Source organism: Gossypium hirsutum, chromosome A01 (assembly GCF_007990345.1).
Source record: "Gossypium hirsutum isolate 1008001.06 chromosome A01, Gossypium_hirsutum_v2.1, whole genome shotgun sequence".
Lineage (NCBI taxonomy): Eukaryota > Viridiplantae > Streptophyta > Magnoliopsida > Malvales > Malvaceae > Gossypium > Gossypium hirsutum.
In genome coordinates this window covers 82,839,120-82,856,750 of record NC_053424.1, presented here as the reverse complement: position 1 = coordinate 82,856,750, position 17,631 = coordinate 82,839,120, and positions in this window count along the sequence as shown.

Here is a 17,631-nt window from a genome sequence, read left to right as displayed (position 1 = left end):
AGTCCTATACATGCCATTTCGAAGTTCAACCAAAATTGTACCAAAAGGGGGCTTTGATAGTGTGGGCGACTTTGACCTCAAGATCCCGAGTCCGATAGCTGGAGAACCAAATCTATAAAACAGAGGAGCAATGAAACGGAGTAAGCAATTTATGCTTAGTAAGTTTTGAGCAAGGAATTCCAGCACAACAAAAGTATAGCATTCATATAGCTAAACGGATAATTTCATATGCACAAATTTACGATATCGTACTTGCTTCACATTATCAACCCTTATGTACATACACAAAAGATCAACTCAGCCAAAGGCCGGTAGCTCGTTTATCAACTGAGCGAATACTTATTTGTAAGGGCTCAACTAAATTCAAGCACATACGAAACATACCTCAATGTTGGGATGTTTCGAGAGTATTAACTGGAATTTTACAGCAAGTTCATTCATTCCCAAATCACGTACCTTCGGAATTTAACCGGATATAGCTCATCGTTCAAATGCCTTCGGGACATAGCCCGATTATAGTAATTCGCACAAGTGCCTTCGGGACTTAACCCGGATTTAGTAACTCGCACAAATGCCTTCGGGAATTAACCCGGATTTAGTAACTCGCACAAATGCCTTCGGGCTTAGCCCGGAATTAGTATCTCGCACAAATGCCTTCGGGCTTAGCCCGGAATTAGTATCTCGCACAAATGCCTTCGGATCTTAGTCCGGATATGGTCACTTAGCACAAAGCCTTCGGGACTTAGCCCGGACATCATTCAAATAACCATGCACATTTAACAATAAATCATGACACATTCGTATTTCATTTTCGTTAGCAAAACTCAAACACAAGACACTTATCATTCTTGTGATTTCGGCTCAATAGCCACACACAAAGAGCATGATTTTGATTTGCTTAAAACATGATCTAATCAAATCTTAATTTAAGCTCTCTTACTCAAGAACTTACCTCGGGTGTTGTCGAACGATTCCGATAGCTATTCGACCACATTTTCCTTCCCTTTATCTGATTTAGTTCCCCTTTGCTCTTGAGCTTAATTAAACAAATAAATTGATTTAATCATTTGAGCATCGAAAAGAGGAACACAAGGCACTTAGCCCATATTTATACATTAGACATTAAAGTCACATATGTACAGAATCATGAATCAAACTCAACATTTTAGCTAATTTTTCCCCCTTGGCCGAATATGCATGTCTATTTTGGGGCCGATTTCAACACTTAATACATTCTACAAGCATGGTCACTTGTATTGACTAAACACCCTTTTGTTTCAAGTTCAAAACTTGGCTAATACACACATATACACACTAGTAAAGCATCCTCTCCCTTTCCATCAATTTAACACATGCATTGCTCATTAACATGCAAAAGTTATATTCGGCCTTAGCACACAACTTGCTAGCCGATTCTTCTCCATTTACCAACCAATGCACATATGTGCTCACTCAAAAATGCTAAAAAGGAGGTTCAAGAATCATCAAGCCACCATCACATGCATCATTAACAAGCTTCATATTTAGCATGCAATGGCATTAACACAAACTCCACCTAGGCCGAATCTTAACTCATCCTCATGCCTCATCACCACAACATCAAACATCAACCAAGAATGATGCATCCATGGCCGAGTGTCATTTCCATCACATAGCAAGATTTAGACCATGGGCTAAGTAGAACTCAAGCTAACAACTAAAACATGCATGCATCTCATGGAACATCATCAAACATACCTTAGCCTAGCTACATGCATGGCCGAACCTCTTCAACCTTTCTTCTTCCTTCCTCCTTAAAATTTTTGGCCAAGGATGAACCAAAGGATGAGCATTTTTTTTTCTTTGTTTTTTTTCTTTCTAGTTTCGGCTAAATGAAGATGAGAAAGGATGAACAAAAATTTTCTCCTTTCTTTTCTTTAGCTCACGGCAATGGGGGGGGAAACAACTACACACATTTTTTTTTGTATTCATCATACTCCTTTTCATTATTTTATGCCCATGCCCCTTATTTTATTTTTTTCCTACATACCTCACTAGGCCAACATGTTCCCAACATGTTTCCACCCATAGCATGGCCAACCACTAGCTCAAATTTTGGGTAATTTGACATGCAAACCCATCATTTTCACAACATGCATTAATAGACCATTTTAAATTAGCCTATCATATTTTCACCATGTCTCATATCAATCCCTATTTAATAATTTCTCATGCAATTGGCAAAATTAGAGAATGAAACTTCCACATACTCATGTACACACATAATAAGCATAGAATATGGAAATCCATTATTTTTATGACTCGGTTTTGTGGTTCCGAAACCACTTCCCGACTAGGGTCAATTTTGGGCTGTCACATTTCGTATATGCATTAGGGTGGTGATTCCGTTTAAATAATATTTGCTCAGTAAATTAATGAGCTTCCGGCCTTGGTTAAGTTGATCTTTTGTGTATGAATATAAGGGTTGGTAATGTGAAGTAAGTATGATATTGAGAATTTGTGCATATGAGATTATCCGTTTAGCCATATGATTGCTATACTTTGGTTGTGTCTAATTCCATGGCTCAAACTTACTAAGCATTAAATGCTTACTCCGTTTCTTTGATTCTCTGTTTTATAGATTTTGGGTTCGTCAGCTATCGGACTCGGGATTATTGAAGTTGAAGTCTCCCACACTATCAAAGCCCCTTTTTGGTACACTTTTGGTTGAACTTTGAAATGGCATGTATAGGACTACCCTTTTTGTTGTTGGTCATGGACCCTTTGGTTTTGTCTAAATTTGGATAGCCATGCGAAAATGGCTTATATACACTTTGAGCTTAATATTATAATCATCTTGTATGATGTTCATTAAGAGGTATGGAAATGTTTGGGAATGATTAGCCACTGGAATGGTTAATCATGATCATATTTTGTGCTATATATGCTAAAGGGCTAGTTGAATCATGGAAACTATGTAATAGGTAAAGATTACCCTAAAGGCTGATGCTGGCAGCAGCGGTGATGTGGATGTGAAAAATCACTAAAAATAGTAGGAATGGAATTAAATAGTGAATAAATTATGTAATCTAACCTTGATGAATCTATTTTCATAGGAAAGTAACGGAACGGTCATATGAACAGTATATTAGGAGATGTTAAAGTTTTCGTGAAACAGGGCCATAACGGTTTCTGGATTCCCTATTCCGACTTTGGAAATTCATTATAAATTAACCAGAGATAATTAGAAGTCATTCTTTACATGTATAGATTCCTTGTTGAGTCTAGTTTCATTAGAAACAAACGGCATCAGTATTGGAGCCCTGTACAGGGAGATATCCAAGTCGTAATGCGCAAAGGTTAGTGTAGTCGAACCCTGAAATAGGAGGGACTTTAACTAATAAAATGTACTAATTTGCTCGACAAAAAATTCTAGAAAAAATTTTTAGATGAAAATATGAGTCTAGTTTCAAGAAAAATTTACGAAACTGGTTTTTGAGTTTTGAAACTCAAGATATGATTTTTAAGGTGACAGTGATGCAGTAACCAGCTTGTCTGGAAAATTTTCAAATGGACTGTGAAAATAAATGTATTATGTCTGTTAGCACCTCGTGTTCGACTCCGGCAACGGTCTCGGGTACGGGGTGTTACAGTTGCTAGGCCCAACATTGGATCTGGGGGCAGAGGGACGGTTACGGAACGACTCCAATCCAATGGAGTTGAACTTTTTAGGGGTGTCACTAGAGTTGCCCCTAATGTGGCTAGGTACTGGATGGAAGCTACTGAGAGGATAATGGATGATTTAGACTGTACCCCTAAGTAGAAATTGAAGGGTACAATCTCATTGCTTTTTGATGAGGCCTGTCAGTGGTGGCTGAGCATTAATGAGGGCACTCAGCTCGATCATCTGTCGTGGGAGTTCTTTAAGTCTGCCTTTCAAGGGAAGTATGTGGGAGCAAGTTACGTTGATGCCCATAGGCGTGGCTTTCTAAACCTCACTTAGGGAGATCGATCAGTGGCGGTGATACGAACTCGGTTGAAGATGTCTCAAGTCGTATTTGTTGCCTAATCGTGATTTTGAGTAAGAGTTGAATCATTTTCGAAATGAATTTAGTTTAATCAAAATAGGCTGATGAGAAAAAAGAAATAGGCTTAGAACAATGTTGCGAAATGGTTAAGCAAGGATAGGTAATTCGGTTAAGGCCTAAGAATGAACCAACAATAATGTGATTGTTGACCCAAAACTCAAAATAGGTCTTAGGTGAATTCAGTTTAGAAAAAACAGAACAAAACCTTGACCCACTATCAAATGTGATAGGAACCAAAGGTATATGAACGCCACATGAAAGGTGATAAGTTCGGTTTAATAGAGAAGAGATTGATTCCACAAGAATAGTTGATAAGTCAATTCAGTCCCAAGAGAATAAAGAGATTTGAAATCTCACAAATATCAATTTGATTCATATATTTGGCAAAAGTCCCTTACAATAAGCTGATTATAAGTATTTATAGTGCTAGATAAGGCCTAGCCGAAAAGTCACAATTGTTCAGCTTAAATGAGGTAATAATGAGCTGAAATAAAACTTAATCACTAAGCACAAACTCTTGAAATTCTAGGCCTAAGTAATAGCAACTATCATTAAGATTTAATGTTCTAATTTAGCTGATTTAATAAGCTTGAATTCTTAGTTTTCATTCTTGAGCAGTCAAAGAGTCTAGGATAAGCTTTAAATTCTTCCTTGGACAGCAGAATAGACACTAGCAACATTCACGATATTTTTGGGCACACAAATAGACCGTGGAGTGTTCTTAAAGAGGAAATCAATTATGTAATTTGTAATCACTCCTTTTTCCATTGCTACTCTTGAATAGGACCTTGGAGAAGTTGGAGAGGCTGCCGAATTTTAATGATGCATATTGCTCCCCTTTTATTGTTGTAACAGCCTCTTGTATGTAACCAATTCCAGCTGAATAATCGCATTTATCACTTTGTAATAGCCCTTGTACATAACTGATTCCAACTAAATAGTCACCTACAAGTATTTATTAACAAACACATTAAAACACTTTTAAACACACTAAACTTAATAAGCTTATTTAATAAACTGTAAATAAACACATTTAACACTTAACTTAATAAGCTGTAAATAAACACTTTTAACACTTGAATTAATTTAAAAACTGTAAATAAACATATTTAACAATAAGTTATTCCAACAATTACATAAACTAAGATAAGCATTTATTCCAGCAACGCAATTAACTAAAATAAACATTTATTCCAGCAACTCAATTAACTAAGATGAAAATTTATTCCAGTAGCTTAATTAAGATAAGCATTTATTCCTGCAGCTTAAAATGCATGGAAGTAAATCAATTAGAATTAAGCTCAATGTGCTAACATCAAGCCAAATTGAGCTCTATTGAGCTGGATAAAACCCAGATTGAACTCGTTGAGTTGAAATTAAGTTTCATTTTGCACTTGGGACCCTTGTGTTTAGACCATTCCAGGTGTCGTTGATTTAAATCATGATAGGATACAGTCGAGATCGCATCATTCCCTCCGTCTTGAAGATGATTTGTCCTCAAATCGGGTCATTTGCTCGTGAAGAATCTTTCAAGGTCATAGCCCCCTTGGTTGATGAAGTTGGCAAAGTAGCTCTCAATAACCTGTAATTTACACACAATTTGAACACAAAATAGATTGTTTGCACGCCCTCCCTCTTTTCGAAGGAACCTTTCCAAAATGCTACCTACACGAGATTTAAATGGATTAGTGACACCATGGTATATAGACTCAATAGAACTTGCTGAAGTCTTATTCACAAATTGAACATATGCATCAATGCCGGGATCAAAAACATAAATTGATTTTACCTTGTTCCTTGATGGAAACAAACTAGAATCATGGAGCATTCGAAAGTCATACTTTTGCACAACAAAAATCCATGACTCAAATCTTTTAAACAATGATAAAGAACAATGATCTCCGGGATCAAAAACATTATTTCCTCTTACCTCTCCAATCTGACTCAAAAGTGTCATGACCAACAACTTAGAAAGAACATGTAGTAATTGAGTAGTATAATCTTGCAAAACACAATCGAATCTTTTAAACCATAATTTAGAACAACCTCCAGAGTCAAAGATTCGAGTTTGACTTTGCAAGCCAACAAAATTTACTTCTTTTATTTTTGAACAAAATGACAAAATTCGAGGCAAATGAAAAGATTCAGCACATTTATATAAAATGAAATTATGATGCTTACCTTTTCTTAGTAATGACTCAAAATGACTTGCTCCGGGCTTAAACACACAATTTTGATCGCTAGTCCCAAAATATAGCAAGAATTTCATTTTCTCAATTGATTCACAAAAGGAAAACAAAGATAATTTAGACAAACAAACATGCAAACATTCAAGCTTCTCAAATCTTTCGTACATAGGTTTAAAGATTTCTCATGAACATCACAATCAAACAGATTAAACATTTTATGCGAAAACTTTTTACCACATATGCCAAACAAAGAAGATGTGAACATACAAACATTCAAATAGTCATACCCATCACAAATCATTCAAATAGGCATGTATGTTTTTAGACATTCATATGCCTCAAATCTCATCCGCACATTTTCACCACAATCAAGCAAATGGAAAGGTTTATATGATTCATTATTTTGCACATCCAATCCTTCCAATTGCCAATTGATTAATACTTCACCAACAGTCTCATCAATACCACAATTTTCAATAATGGTACTCTCCTTGCGATCTTTTAAAGGAAACAAACCATTATTTGTAACACCCCGTACCCGAGTCCGTCGCCGGAGTCGGACACGAGGGGTTCACAGACTAAATTCGCTTACTATCGCAGTCCATTTTAAAAATTTCCAGGCAGTTGGCTAACTGCGTCACTGTCACCTTAAAAATCATATATTGAGTTTCACAACTCGAAAATCAGTTTCGTAATTTTTCCCTGAAACTAGACTCATATGCCCATCTACATATGTTTTTCTAGAATTTTTGGTTGAGCCAATTAGTACAGTTTATTAGTTAAATTCTCCCCTGTTACAGGGTGCGACTACACTGACCTTCATGCATTACGATTTGGATATCTCCCTGCACAGAGCTTCAATACTGATACCGTTTGTTTCTATAGAAACTAGACTCAGAGAGGGATCTATACATATATGGCATCACTCCTAATTATCTCTGGTTAATTCATAACGAATTTCCAAATTCGGAACAGGGAATCCAGAAACCGTTCTGGGCCTGTCTCACAAGAACCTGAATATCTCTTAACATACTGTCCATATGATCATTTCGTTACTTTCCTATGAAAATAGATTCATCAAGGTTCGCTTACATAATTTATTCACTATTTAATTCTATTCCTACTATTTTTAGTGATTTTTCACATCTACATCACTGCTGCTGCCAGCATCTGTTTTTTTTTAGGTAAACTTTACCTATTTCATGATCCTCCATGGATCAACTAGAGTTTGTCATACATATTCCAAAAGTGATCAAGAATAACCCTTCCCATGGCTAACCGTTACCAACATTTCCATACCTCTCGACGGACAACATACAAAACGATTATAATGCTATGATCAAAGTATATTTAAGCCATTTTCGCATGGCTATCCAAATTTACACAAAACCGAAGGGTACATGACCAACAACAAAAGGGTAGTCCTATACATGCCATTTCAAAGTTCAACCAAAATTGTACCAAAAGGGGGGCTTTGATAGTGTGGGATACTTCGACTTCCAAAAATCCCGAGTCCGATAGCTGACGAGCCAAAATCTATAAAACAGAGAAACAAAGAAACGGAGTAAGCAATTTATGCTTAGTAAGTTTTGAGCAAGGGATTCCAGCACAACAAAAGTATAGCATTCATGTAGCTAAACAGATAATTTCATATGCACAAATTTTCAATATCATACTTACTTCACATTACCAACCCTTTTATTCATACACAAAGATCAACTTAGCCAAAGGCCGGTAGCTCATTTATCAACTGAGCGAATACTTATTTGTAAGGGCTCGACTAATTCAAAGCACATACGAAACATACCTCAATGTTGGGATGTTACAAGCGTATTAACTGAAATTTTTACAGCAAGATCATTCATTCCCAAATCACGTACCTTCGGAATTTAACCGGATATAGCTACTCGTTCAAATGCCTTCGGGACATAGCCCGGTTATAGTAACTCGCACAAATGCCTTCGGGACTTAACCCGGATTTAGTAACTCGCACCAATGCCTACGGGCTTAGCCCGGAATTAGTAACTCGCACAAATGCCTTCGGATCTTAGTCCGAATATGGTCACTTAGCACAAAGCCTTCGGGACTTAGCCCGGACATCATTCGAATAACCATGCACATTTAACAATAAATCATGCCACATTCGTATTTCATTTTCATTAGCAAAACTCAAACACAAGACACTTATCACTCTTGCAATTTCGGCTCAATAGCCACACACAAAGAGCATGATTTTGATTTGCTTAAAACATGATCTAATCAAATCATAATTTAAGCTCTATTACTCAAGAACTTACCTCGGATGTTGTCGAACGGTTTCGACGGCTATTCGACCACTTTTTCCTTCCCTTTATCGGATTTAGTTCCCCTTTGCTCTTGAGCTTAATTCAAACAAATTTAACTCATTAAAGTCTCATTTTGCTAGCTTATGGCCGAATATGACAAGGAGTTTGATAGGTCATATGGCCACCTTTTAGCTCAAATACCCAATGGTCATACGCATTTTTAATCACATCAAGCAATTTAATACAATTCATTCGAACATCAAAAGAGAAGCTCAAGGTACTTAGCCCATATATACATTAGACACTAGAGTCACATATGTACGAAATCACGAATCGAATTCAACATACTAGCTAATATTTCCCCTTAGCCGAATTTTCTAAGTCAAGCTAAAGCCATCAATAGGCTACCTATGGCCGAACATACACATAACTTATGTACTTATTCATGTGGCCGAACATACATGTCTATGTTGGGGTCGATTGCATCACAACACCATACCATTTCAATTTTTGGTCATGGTTAAACAAAGAACTTAATGTCTCACTCAAAAATGCTAAAAAGAAGATTCAAGAATCATCAATCCACCATCACATGCACCATTACAAAGCTTCACTTTTAGCATGCAAATGATATCAACACCAATCCACCTTGGCTGAATATCATCTCCATGAGTAAAGATTTGAACCATGGGCTATTTAGAACTCAAGCTAACTACTAAAACATGCATGCATCTCATGGAACATCATCAAACATACCTTAGTCTATCAAACCACCATAGCCGATTTCCTCAAAGCTTTTTTTCCTTCTTTTTCTTTCTCCTATTCGGCCAAGAACAACATGAGAGCTTTTCTCTTCTTTTTTTTCTTTTTTTTTTTGGTCATGCATGAGAATGATGAACACATTTTTTCTCTTTGTTTTCTTCCTTCAATTTCTTATTAGTTTATTGCCCATGCTTCTTATTTTATTCTTCCATTAACACAACATGTTTCATGACATGTTTTGCCCATGCTTCTTATTTTATTTTTCCATTAACACAACATGTTTCATGACATGTTTTGCCCATCATCCCTTGTCATGGCCGGCCACTAGTACTTAAATGAGGGGAAATTGACATGCAAGTCCACCCCTTTGATTACATGCACTATTAGGCCACTTGCATTTGCCTAGCACATTTCTAAATTTTCTCACATAAGTCCTATCAACTAAATTCACATGCAATTAACTAAATCGAAGCTTAAAACTTTCACACATTTATATTCACATATTTTAGGCAATAATTATCACATTCAAATAATTTGGTGACTCGGTCTAGCGGTCCCGAGACCGCTTTTCGACTAGGGTCACTTTAGGGCTGTCACAACTCTCCCCCACTTAAGAAATTTTCGTCCCCGAAAATCTTACCGGTAAATAGGTTTGGGTATCGTTCTTTCATTGAGCTCTCGGTTTCCCAAGTAGCTTCCTCGATCCCGTGTTTGAGCCATAACACCTTTACTAACGGAACCCTTTTGTTTCGCAACTCTTTCACTTCACGAGCTAGGATACGAATCAGTTCTTCTTCATAACTCAAGTCAGATTGAATTTCAACTTCTGAGGGATTAATCACATGTGACGGATCGGATCTATAACGTCGAAGCATCGAAACATGAAAGACGTCGTGAATCTTTTCAAGTTCAGGGGCAAAATCAATCAATACGCAACCGGACCAACTCGTTCGGAGATTTCGTACGGCCCAATGAATCTCGGGCTCAACTTGCCCTTACGGCCAAATCTGAGTATCTTTTTCCAAGGCGAAACTTTAAGAAACACTTTATCTCCCACCTGATATTCAATGTCTTTTCGTTTCAAATCCGCATGCGATTTCTGATGATCTGTGGCTGCCTTCAGACTTTCACGGATTACCTTTACTTTCTGTTCAGCATCTTTAATCAAATCAACTCCGAAAATTTTACTTTCACCGAGCTCGATCCAAAACAATGGTGTACGGCATTTACGCCCGTACAAGGCCTCGTAAGGTGCCATCTTAATACTTGATTGAAAACTATTGTTGTAAGCGAATTCAATCAAAGGTAAATACCGTTCCCATGAACCGCTGAACTCGAGGATGCAACATCTCAACATATCCTCAAGTATCTGAATTATCCGCTCAGATTGACCATCGGTTTGGGGGTGAAAAGCGGTACTAAAGTGCAGCTTGGTACCCAAAGCTTCTTGCAATTTCTTCCAAAATCGCGAGGTGAATCTCGGATCTCTATCCGACACAACAGAAATCGGTACCCCGTGTAATCTCACAATCTGAGAAATATACAATTCAGCTAGTTTATCCAATGAAAAATCCGTACGTACGGGGATAAAGTGAGCCGACTTAGTCAGTCTATCCACAACAACCCAAATCGCATCTTTCTCACTTGCCGATACTGGCAACCCAGATACGAAATCCATCGTGACCCGATCCCATTTCCATTCAGGTACCATGATCGGCTGAAGTAATCCTGAAGGCACTAGATGTTCTGCTTTCACTTGTTGACATGTTAAACATCTCGAAACAAAGTCGGAGATGTCTCGTTTCATACCATGCCACCAAAACCGACGTTTCAAATCGTTGTACATTTTCGTACTCCCCGAGTGAATTGACATTCGGCTACAATGGGCTTCGTTCAGAATCATCGGAATGAGTTCCGAATTCCTTGGAACACATAAACTACTTCTGAACCTCAAACAATCATCATCATCATTTTGAAACTCCGATTCCTTGTTCGGTACACACTCAGCCCGTTTTGCAACCAATTCATCATCGACTTTCTGAGCTTCACGAATTTGATGAATCAATAATGGTTTGGCTTTTAATTCAGCTACTAACACATTGTCGGGTAGAACAGACAAGTGCACATTCATCGCTCGTAAAGCAAACAGTGATTTTCGGCTTAAGGCGTCCGCAACCACATTAGCCTTTCCCGGGTGGTAATCAATGACAAGCTCATAATCTTTTAACAACTCAAGCCAACGCCTTTGTCGCAGATTCAAGTCTCGCTGGGTCATCAAATATTTGAGACTTTTGTGATCCGAAAATACATGGCACTTCTCACCAAACAAATAATGTCGCCATATTTTCAAAGCAAATACGATGGCAGCTAGTTCGAGATCATGGGTCGGATAATTTCTCTCGTGTGGCTTCAATTGTCTCGACGCATAGGCCACAACTCGACCTTCTTGCATCAATACACAACCCAACCCAAGTAGGGATGCGTCACTATAAATGACAAACTCTTTGCTTGATTCGGGTTGCACTAAAATTGGAGCTTCGGTCAAATAAGTTTTCAGTTGATCGAAACTTTTCTGACATTTCTCCGTCCATTCGAACTTAACATCCTTTTGAAGTAGCTTTGTCATTGGTGTGTCTATCATCGAGAAACCTTTTACAAACCGTTGGTAGTAACCGGCGAGTCCCAAAAAGCTCCGAACCTCAGTAATATTTCTCCGAGGCTTCCAGTTAAGTATGGCTGAAATTTTGTTCGGGTCAACTCGAATACCCGATGCGGATACCACGTGGCCCAAGAAGCTAACCTCTCTTAACCAGAACTCACACTTACTGAACTTAGCATATAACTGCTTATCCCGTAAAATTTGCAACACTAATCTCAAGTGCTCAGCATGTACGGTCTCATCTCCTGAATAGACCAAGATGTCATCAATGAACACAACTACGAACCGGTCCAAATACTGTCTGAAGATCCGATTCATCAAATCCATAAATACCGCAGGGGCATTAGTGAGCCCAAACGGCATCACTAAGAACTTGTAGTGGCCGTATCTCGTTCTGAAAGCAGTTTTGGGTATATCCGAATCGCAAATTTGCAATTGATAATAACCCGATCTCAAATCTATCTTTGAAAACACTGAAGCTCCCTTTAGTTGACCAAACAAATCATCAATATGCGGTAATGGATATTTATTCTTTATCGTCACTTTATTCAGTTGACGATAGTCAATGCACAACCTCATGGTTCCGTCCTTCTTTTTCACGAACAATACTGGTGCACCCCAAGGTGAGAAACTTGGTCGAGCGAAACCTCTATCCGTCAATTCTTGCAACTGAGCTTTCAATTCTTTTAACTCGGTTGGTGCCATACGATACGGAGCTATCGAAATTGGCGTAGTTCCAGGTACAAGCTCAATACCAAACTCTACCTCCCGAACAGGTGGTAAACCCGGTAATTCTTCAGGAAAAACATCCGGGTATTCACAAACCACCGGCATAGATTCGGGTTTCTTTTCTAATTCTTTGTCATCAAGTACATACGCAAGGTATGCTTCGCACCCTTTTCTTACATATTTCTGGGCCAACATTGAGGATATTACAGCTGGCAACCCATCCAAGTCCGTAGACTCAACTCGGATTACTTCGTTATTTGCGCACCTCAAATCAATAGTCTTGCTTTTGCAATTCACAACCGCATCATGCACGGTCAACCAATCCAACCCGAGAATAACATCAAATTCATCAAACGGCAAAAGCATCAAGTCCGCCGGAAAACAGGAATCTCGAATTACTAGGGGGCATTTCTTACACACTTTGTCGACAAGCACGTAACGACCCAAGGGATTTGATACCCGAATTACGAACTCAGTAGACTCAATAGGTAAAGTCTTACTGGATGCTAAGGTTTCGCATATATAAGAATGAGTAGAACCAGGGTCAATCAAAGCAATCACATTAGTATCAAAGAGAGTAAAAGTACCGGTAATAACATCTGGCGAGGAAGCATCCTCGCGTGCGCGTATAGCATTAGCCCTAGCAGGAGCGCGAGCCTCGGATCTGGTCGTAGCATCTCTAGATCCTCTCTGACCACCCCTAGCATTGCCCGTATTTCTAGATGGTCTACCTCGAATAGTGGTAGCACCCGGTTTCTTGCTTTGATTTATATTCTGTTCAGACAACCTCGGGCAATCCTTAATGAAGTGGTCAGCTGATCCGCACTTGTAACAGGAGCGATCATGGAATCTACAACTCCCCGAATGCCATTTACCACAATACTGGCACTCCGCTCTGTCCCGACGATCATTTCCAACACTAGCGACCGAAGTGACTCGTGCACCCACAGGGGGTCGATCGCGATCTCGTCTAGAAAAGCCTGAAGTGTCTCTAGATCGGCCTAAGCCATCTCTAAATTTCTTCGATGACTGTGAGAAGGGCTTCCCCGAAGACCTCTTACGAAACTCCTTTGCTCCCACCTTAGCTTTTCTTTTCTCCAAACTGAGCTCCTCGGCCTTGCAAGCTCGCTCGACAAGTGCCACAAATTCTCGGATTTCCAAAATGCCTACATACAGCTTTATATCGTCATTCAGCCCATCCTCGAAACGTTTACACATCACGGCTTCTGAGGAAATGCATTCTCGTGCGTACCGGCTAAGCCTCACAAATTTTCGTTCATAGTCGGTAACCGACATGGAACCTTGTTTGAGTTCAAGAAATTCCTTCCGTTTTTGGTCAATGAATCTCTAACTGATATACTTCTTTCGAAACTCGGTTTGGAAAAACTCCCAAGTTACTTGCTCTCTAGGCACAACAGAAGTCAACGTATTCCACCAATAGTAGGCAGAATCACGTAGCAAGGAGATAGTACACTTTAGGCACTCATCGGGTGTGCAAGATAGTTCATCTAGTACCCGGATAGTGTTGTCCAACCAAAATTCCGCTTGCTCGGCATCATCGCTGTCCGTGGCTTTAAATTCAGTAGCCCCGTGTTTTTGGATTCTGTCAACTGGGGGCTTATTTGACCTTATTTGGTCAGTTACCGGAGGTATGGTAGGTGCGGGGGTGGTATTTGTCGGGAATGGAGGTTGTGGAACAGTCGTATTAGTTCGAATGTATTGGTTGAACCAATCATTCATCACGCTATAGAAAGCTTGTCTAGCTTCCTCATTCGGGTTACTAGCATTAGGTTGAGAGTCCACCGGCGCTGTCCCTTGTGCGGGAGCAGGCGCTACACTCTCAAGATCATCAGCTACCGCTCGGTCGGGATCGGGATCCATTACTATAAATAAACACATTTGCAAATGTCAGAAATCACCACACTATCAAATAATCACATAAAATGGCATGTATAGCTAGACCCAACGCATTACGGTAGTCCTAGAATCGACTAAACCGTAGCTCTGATACCAATAAAATTGTAACACCCCGTACCCGAGTCTGTCGCCGGAGTCGGACACGAGGGGTTCACAGACTAAATTCGCTTACTATCGCAGTCCATTTTAAAAATTTCCAGGCAGTTGGCTAACTGCGTCACTGTCACCTTAAAAATCATATATTGAGTTTCACAACTCGAAAATCAGTTTCGTAATTTTTCCCTGAAACTAGACTCATATGCCCATCTACATATTTTTTCTAGAATTTTTGGTCGGGCCAATTAGTACAGTTTATTAGTTAAATTCTCCCCTGTTACAGGGTGCGACTACACTGACCTTCATGCATTACGATTTGGATATCTCCCTGCACAGAGCTTCAATACTGATGCCGTTTGTTTCTATAGAAACTAGACTCAGAGAGGGATCTATACATATATGGCATCACTCCTAATTATCTCTGGTTAATTTATAACGAATTTCCAAATTCGGAACAGGGAATCCAGAAACCGTTCTGGCCCTGTCTCACGAGAACCTGAATATCTCTTAACATACTGTCCATATGATCGTTTCGTTACTTTCCTATGAAAATAAATTCATCAAGGTTCGCTTACATAATTTATTCACTATTTAATTCCATTCCTACTATTTTTAGTGATTTTTCACATCCACATCACTGCTGCTGCCAGCATCTGTTTTTTTTAGGTAAACTTTACCTATTTCATGATCCTCCATGGATCAACTAGAGTTTGTCATACATATTCCAAAAGTGATCAAGAATAACCCTTCCCATGGCTAACCGTTACCAACATTTCCATACCTCTCGACGGACAACATACAAAACGATTATAATGCTATGATCAAAGTATATTTAAGCTATTTTCGCATGGCTATCCAAATTTACACAAAACCGAAGGGTACATGACCAACAACAAAAGGGTAGTCCTATACATGCCATTTCAAAGTTCAACCAAAATTGTACCAAAACGGGGGCTTTGATAGTGTGGGAGACTTCGACTTCCAAAAATCCCGAGTCCGATAGCTGACGAGCCAAAATCTATAAAACAGAGAAACAAAGAAACGGAGTAAGCAATTTATGCTTAGTAAGTTTTGAGCAAGGGATTCCAGCACAACAAAAGTATAGCATTCATGTAGCTAAACAGATAATTTCATATGCACAAATTTTCAATATCATACTTACTTCACATTACCAACCCTTTTATTCATACACAAAGATCAACTTAGCCAAAGGCCGGTAGCTCATTTATCAACTGAGCGAATACTTATTTGTAAGGGCTCGACTAATTCAAAGCACATACAAAACATACCTCAATGTTGGGATGTTACAAGCGTATTAACTGAAATTTTTACAGCAAGATCATTCATTCCCAAATCACGTACCTTCGAAATTTAACCGGATATAGCTACTCGTTCAAATGCCTTCGGGACATAGCCCGGTTATAGTAACTCGCACAAATGCCTTCGGGACTTAACCCGGGTTTAGTAACTCGCACCAATGCCTTCGGGCTTAGCCCGGAATTAGTAACTCGCACAAATGCCTTCGGATCTTAGTCCGAATATGGTCACTTAGCACAAAGCCTTCGGGACTTAGCCCGGACATCATTCGAATAACCATGCACATTTAACAATAAATCATGCCACATTCGTATTTCATTTTCATTAGCAAAACTCAAACACAAGACACTTATCACTCTTGCAATTTCGGCTCAATAGCCACACACAAAGAGCATGATTTTGATTTGCTTAAAACATGATCTAATCAAATCATAATTTAAGCTCTATTACTCAAGAACTTACCTCGGATGTTGTCGAACGGTTTCGACGGCTATTCGACCACTTTTTCCTTCCCTTTATCGAATTTAGTTCCCCTTTGCTCTTGAGCTTAATTCAAACAAATTTAACTCATTAAAGTCTCATTTTGCTAGCTTATGGCCGAATATGACAAGGAGTTTGATAGGTCATATGGCCACCTTTTAGCTCAAATACACAATGGTCATACGCATTTTTAATCACATCAAGCAATTTAATACAATTCATTCGAACATCAAAAGAGAAGCTCAAGGTACTTAGCCCATATATACATTAGACACTAGAGTCACATATGTACGAAATCACGAATCGAATTCAACATACTAGCTAATATTTCCCCTTAACCGAATTTTCTAAGTCAAGCTAAAGCCATCAATAGGCTACCCATGGCCGAACATACACATAACTTATGTACTTATTCATGTGGCCGAACATACATGTCTATGTTGGGGCCGATTGCATCACAACACCATACCATTTCAATTTTTGGTCATGGTTAAACAAAGAACTTAATGTCTCACTCAAAAATGCTAAAAAGAAGATTCAAGAATCATCAATCCACCATCACATGCACCATTACAAAGCTTCACTTTTAGCATGCAAATGATATCAACACCAATCCACCTTGGCTGAATATCATCTCCATGAGTAAAGATTTGAACCATGGGCTATTTAGAACTCAAGCTAACTACTAAAACATGCATGCATCTCATGGAACATCATCAAACATACCTTAGTCTATCAAACCACCATAGCCGATTTCCTCAAAGCTCTTTTTCCTTCTTTTTCTTTCTCCTATTCGGCCAAGAACAACATGAGAGCTTTTCTCTTCTTTTTTTTTTCTTTTTTTTTTGGTCATGCATGAGAATGATGAACACATTTTTTTCTCTTTGTTTTCTTCCTTCAATTTCTTATTAGTTTATTGCCCATGCTTCTTATTTTATTCTTCCATTAACACAACATGTTTCATGACATGTTTTGCCCATGCTTCTTATTTTATTTTTCCATTAACACAACATGTTTCATGACATGTTTTGCCCATCATCCCTTGTCATGGCTGGCCACTAGTACTTAAATGGGGGGAAATTGACATGCAAGTCCACCCCTTTGATTACATGCACTATTAGGCCACTTGC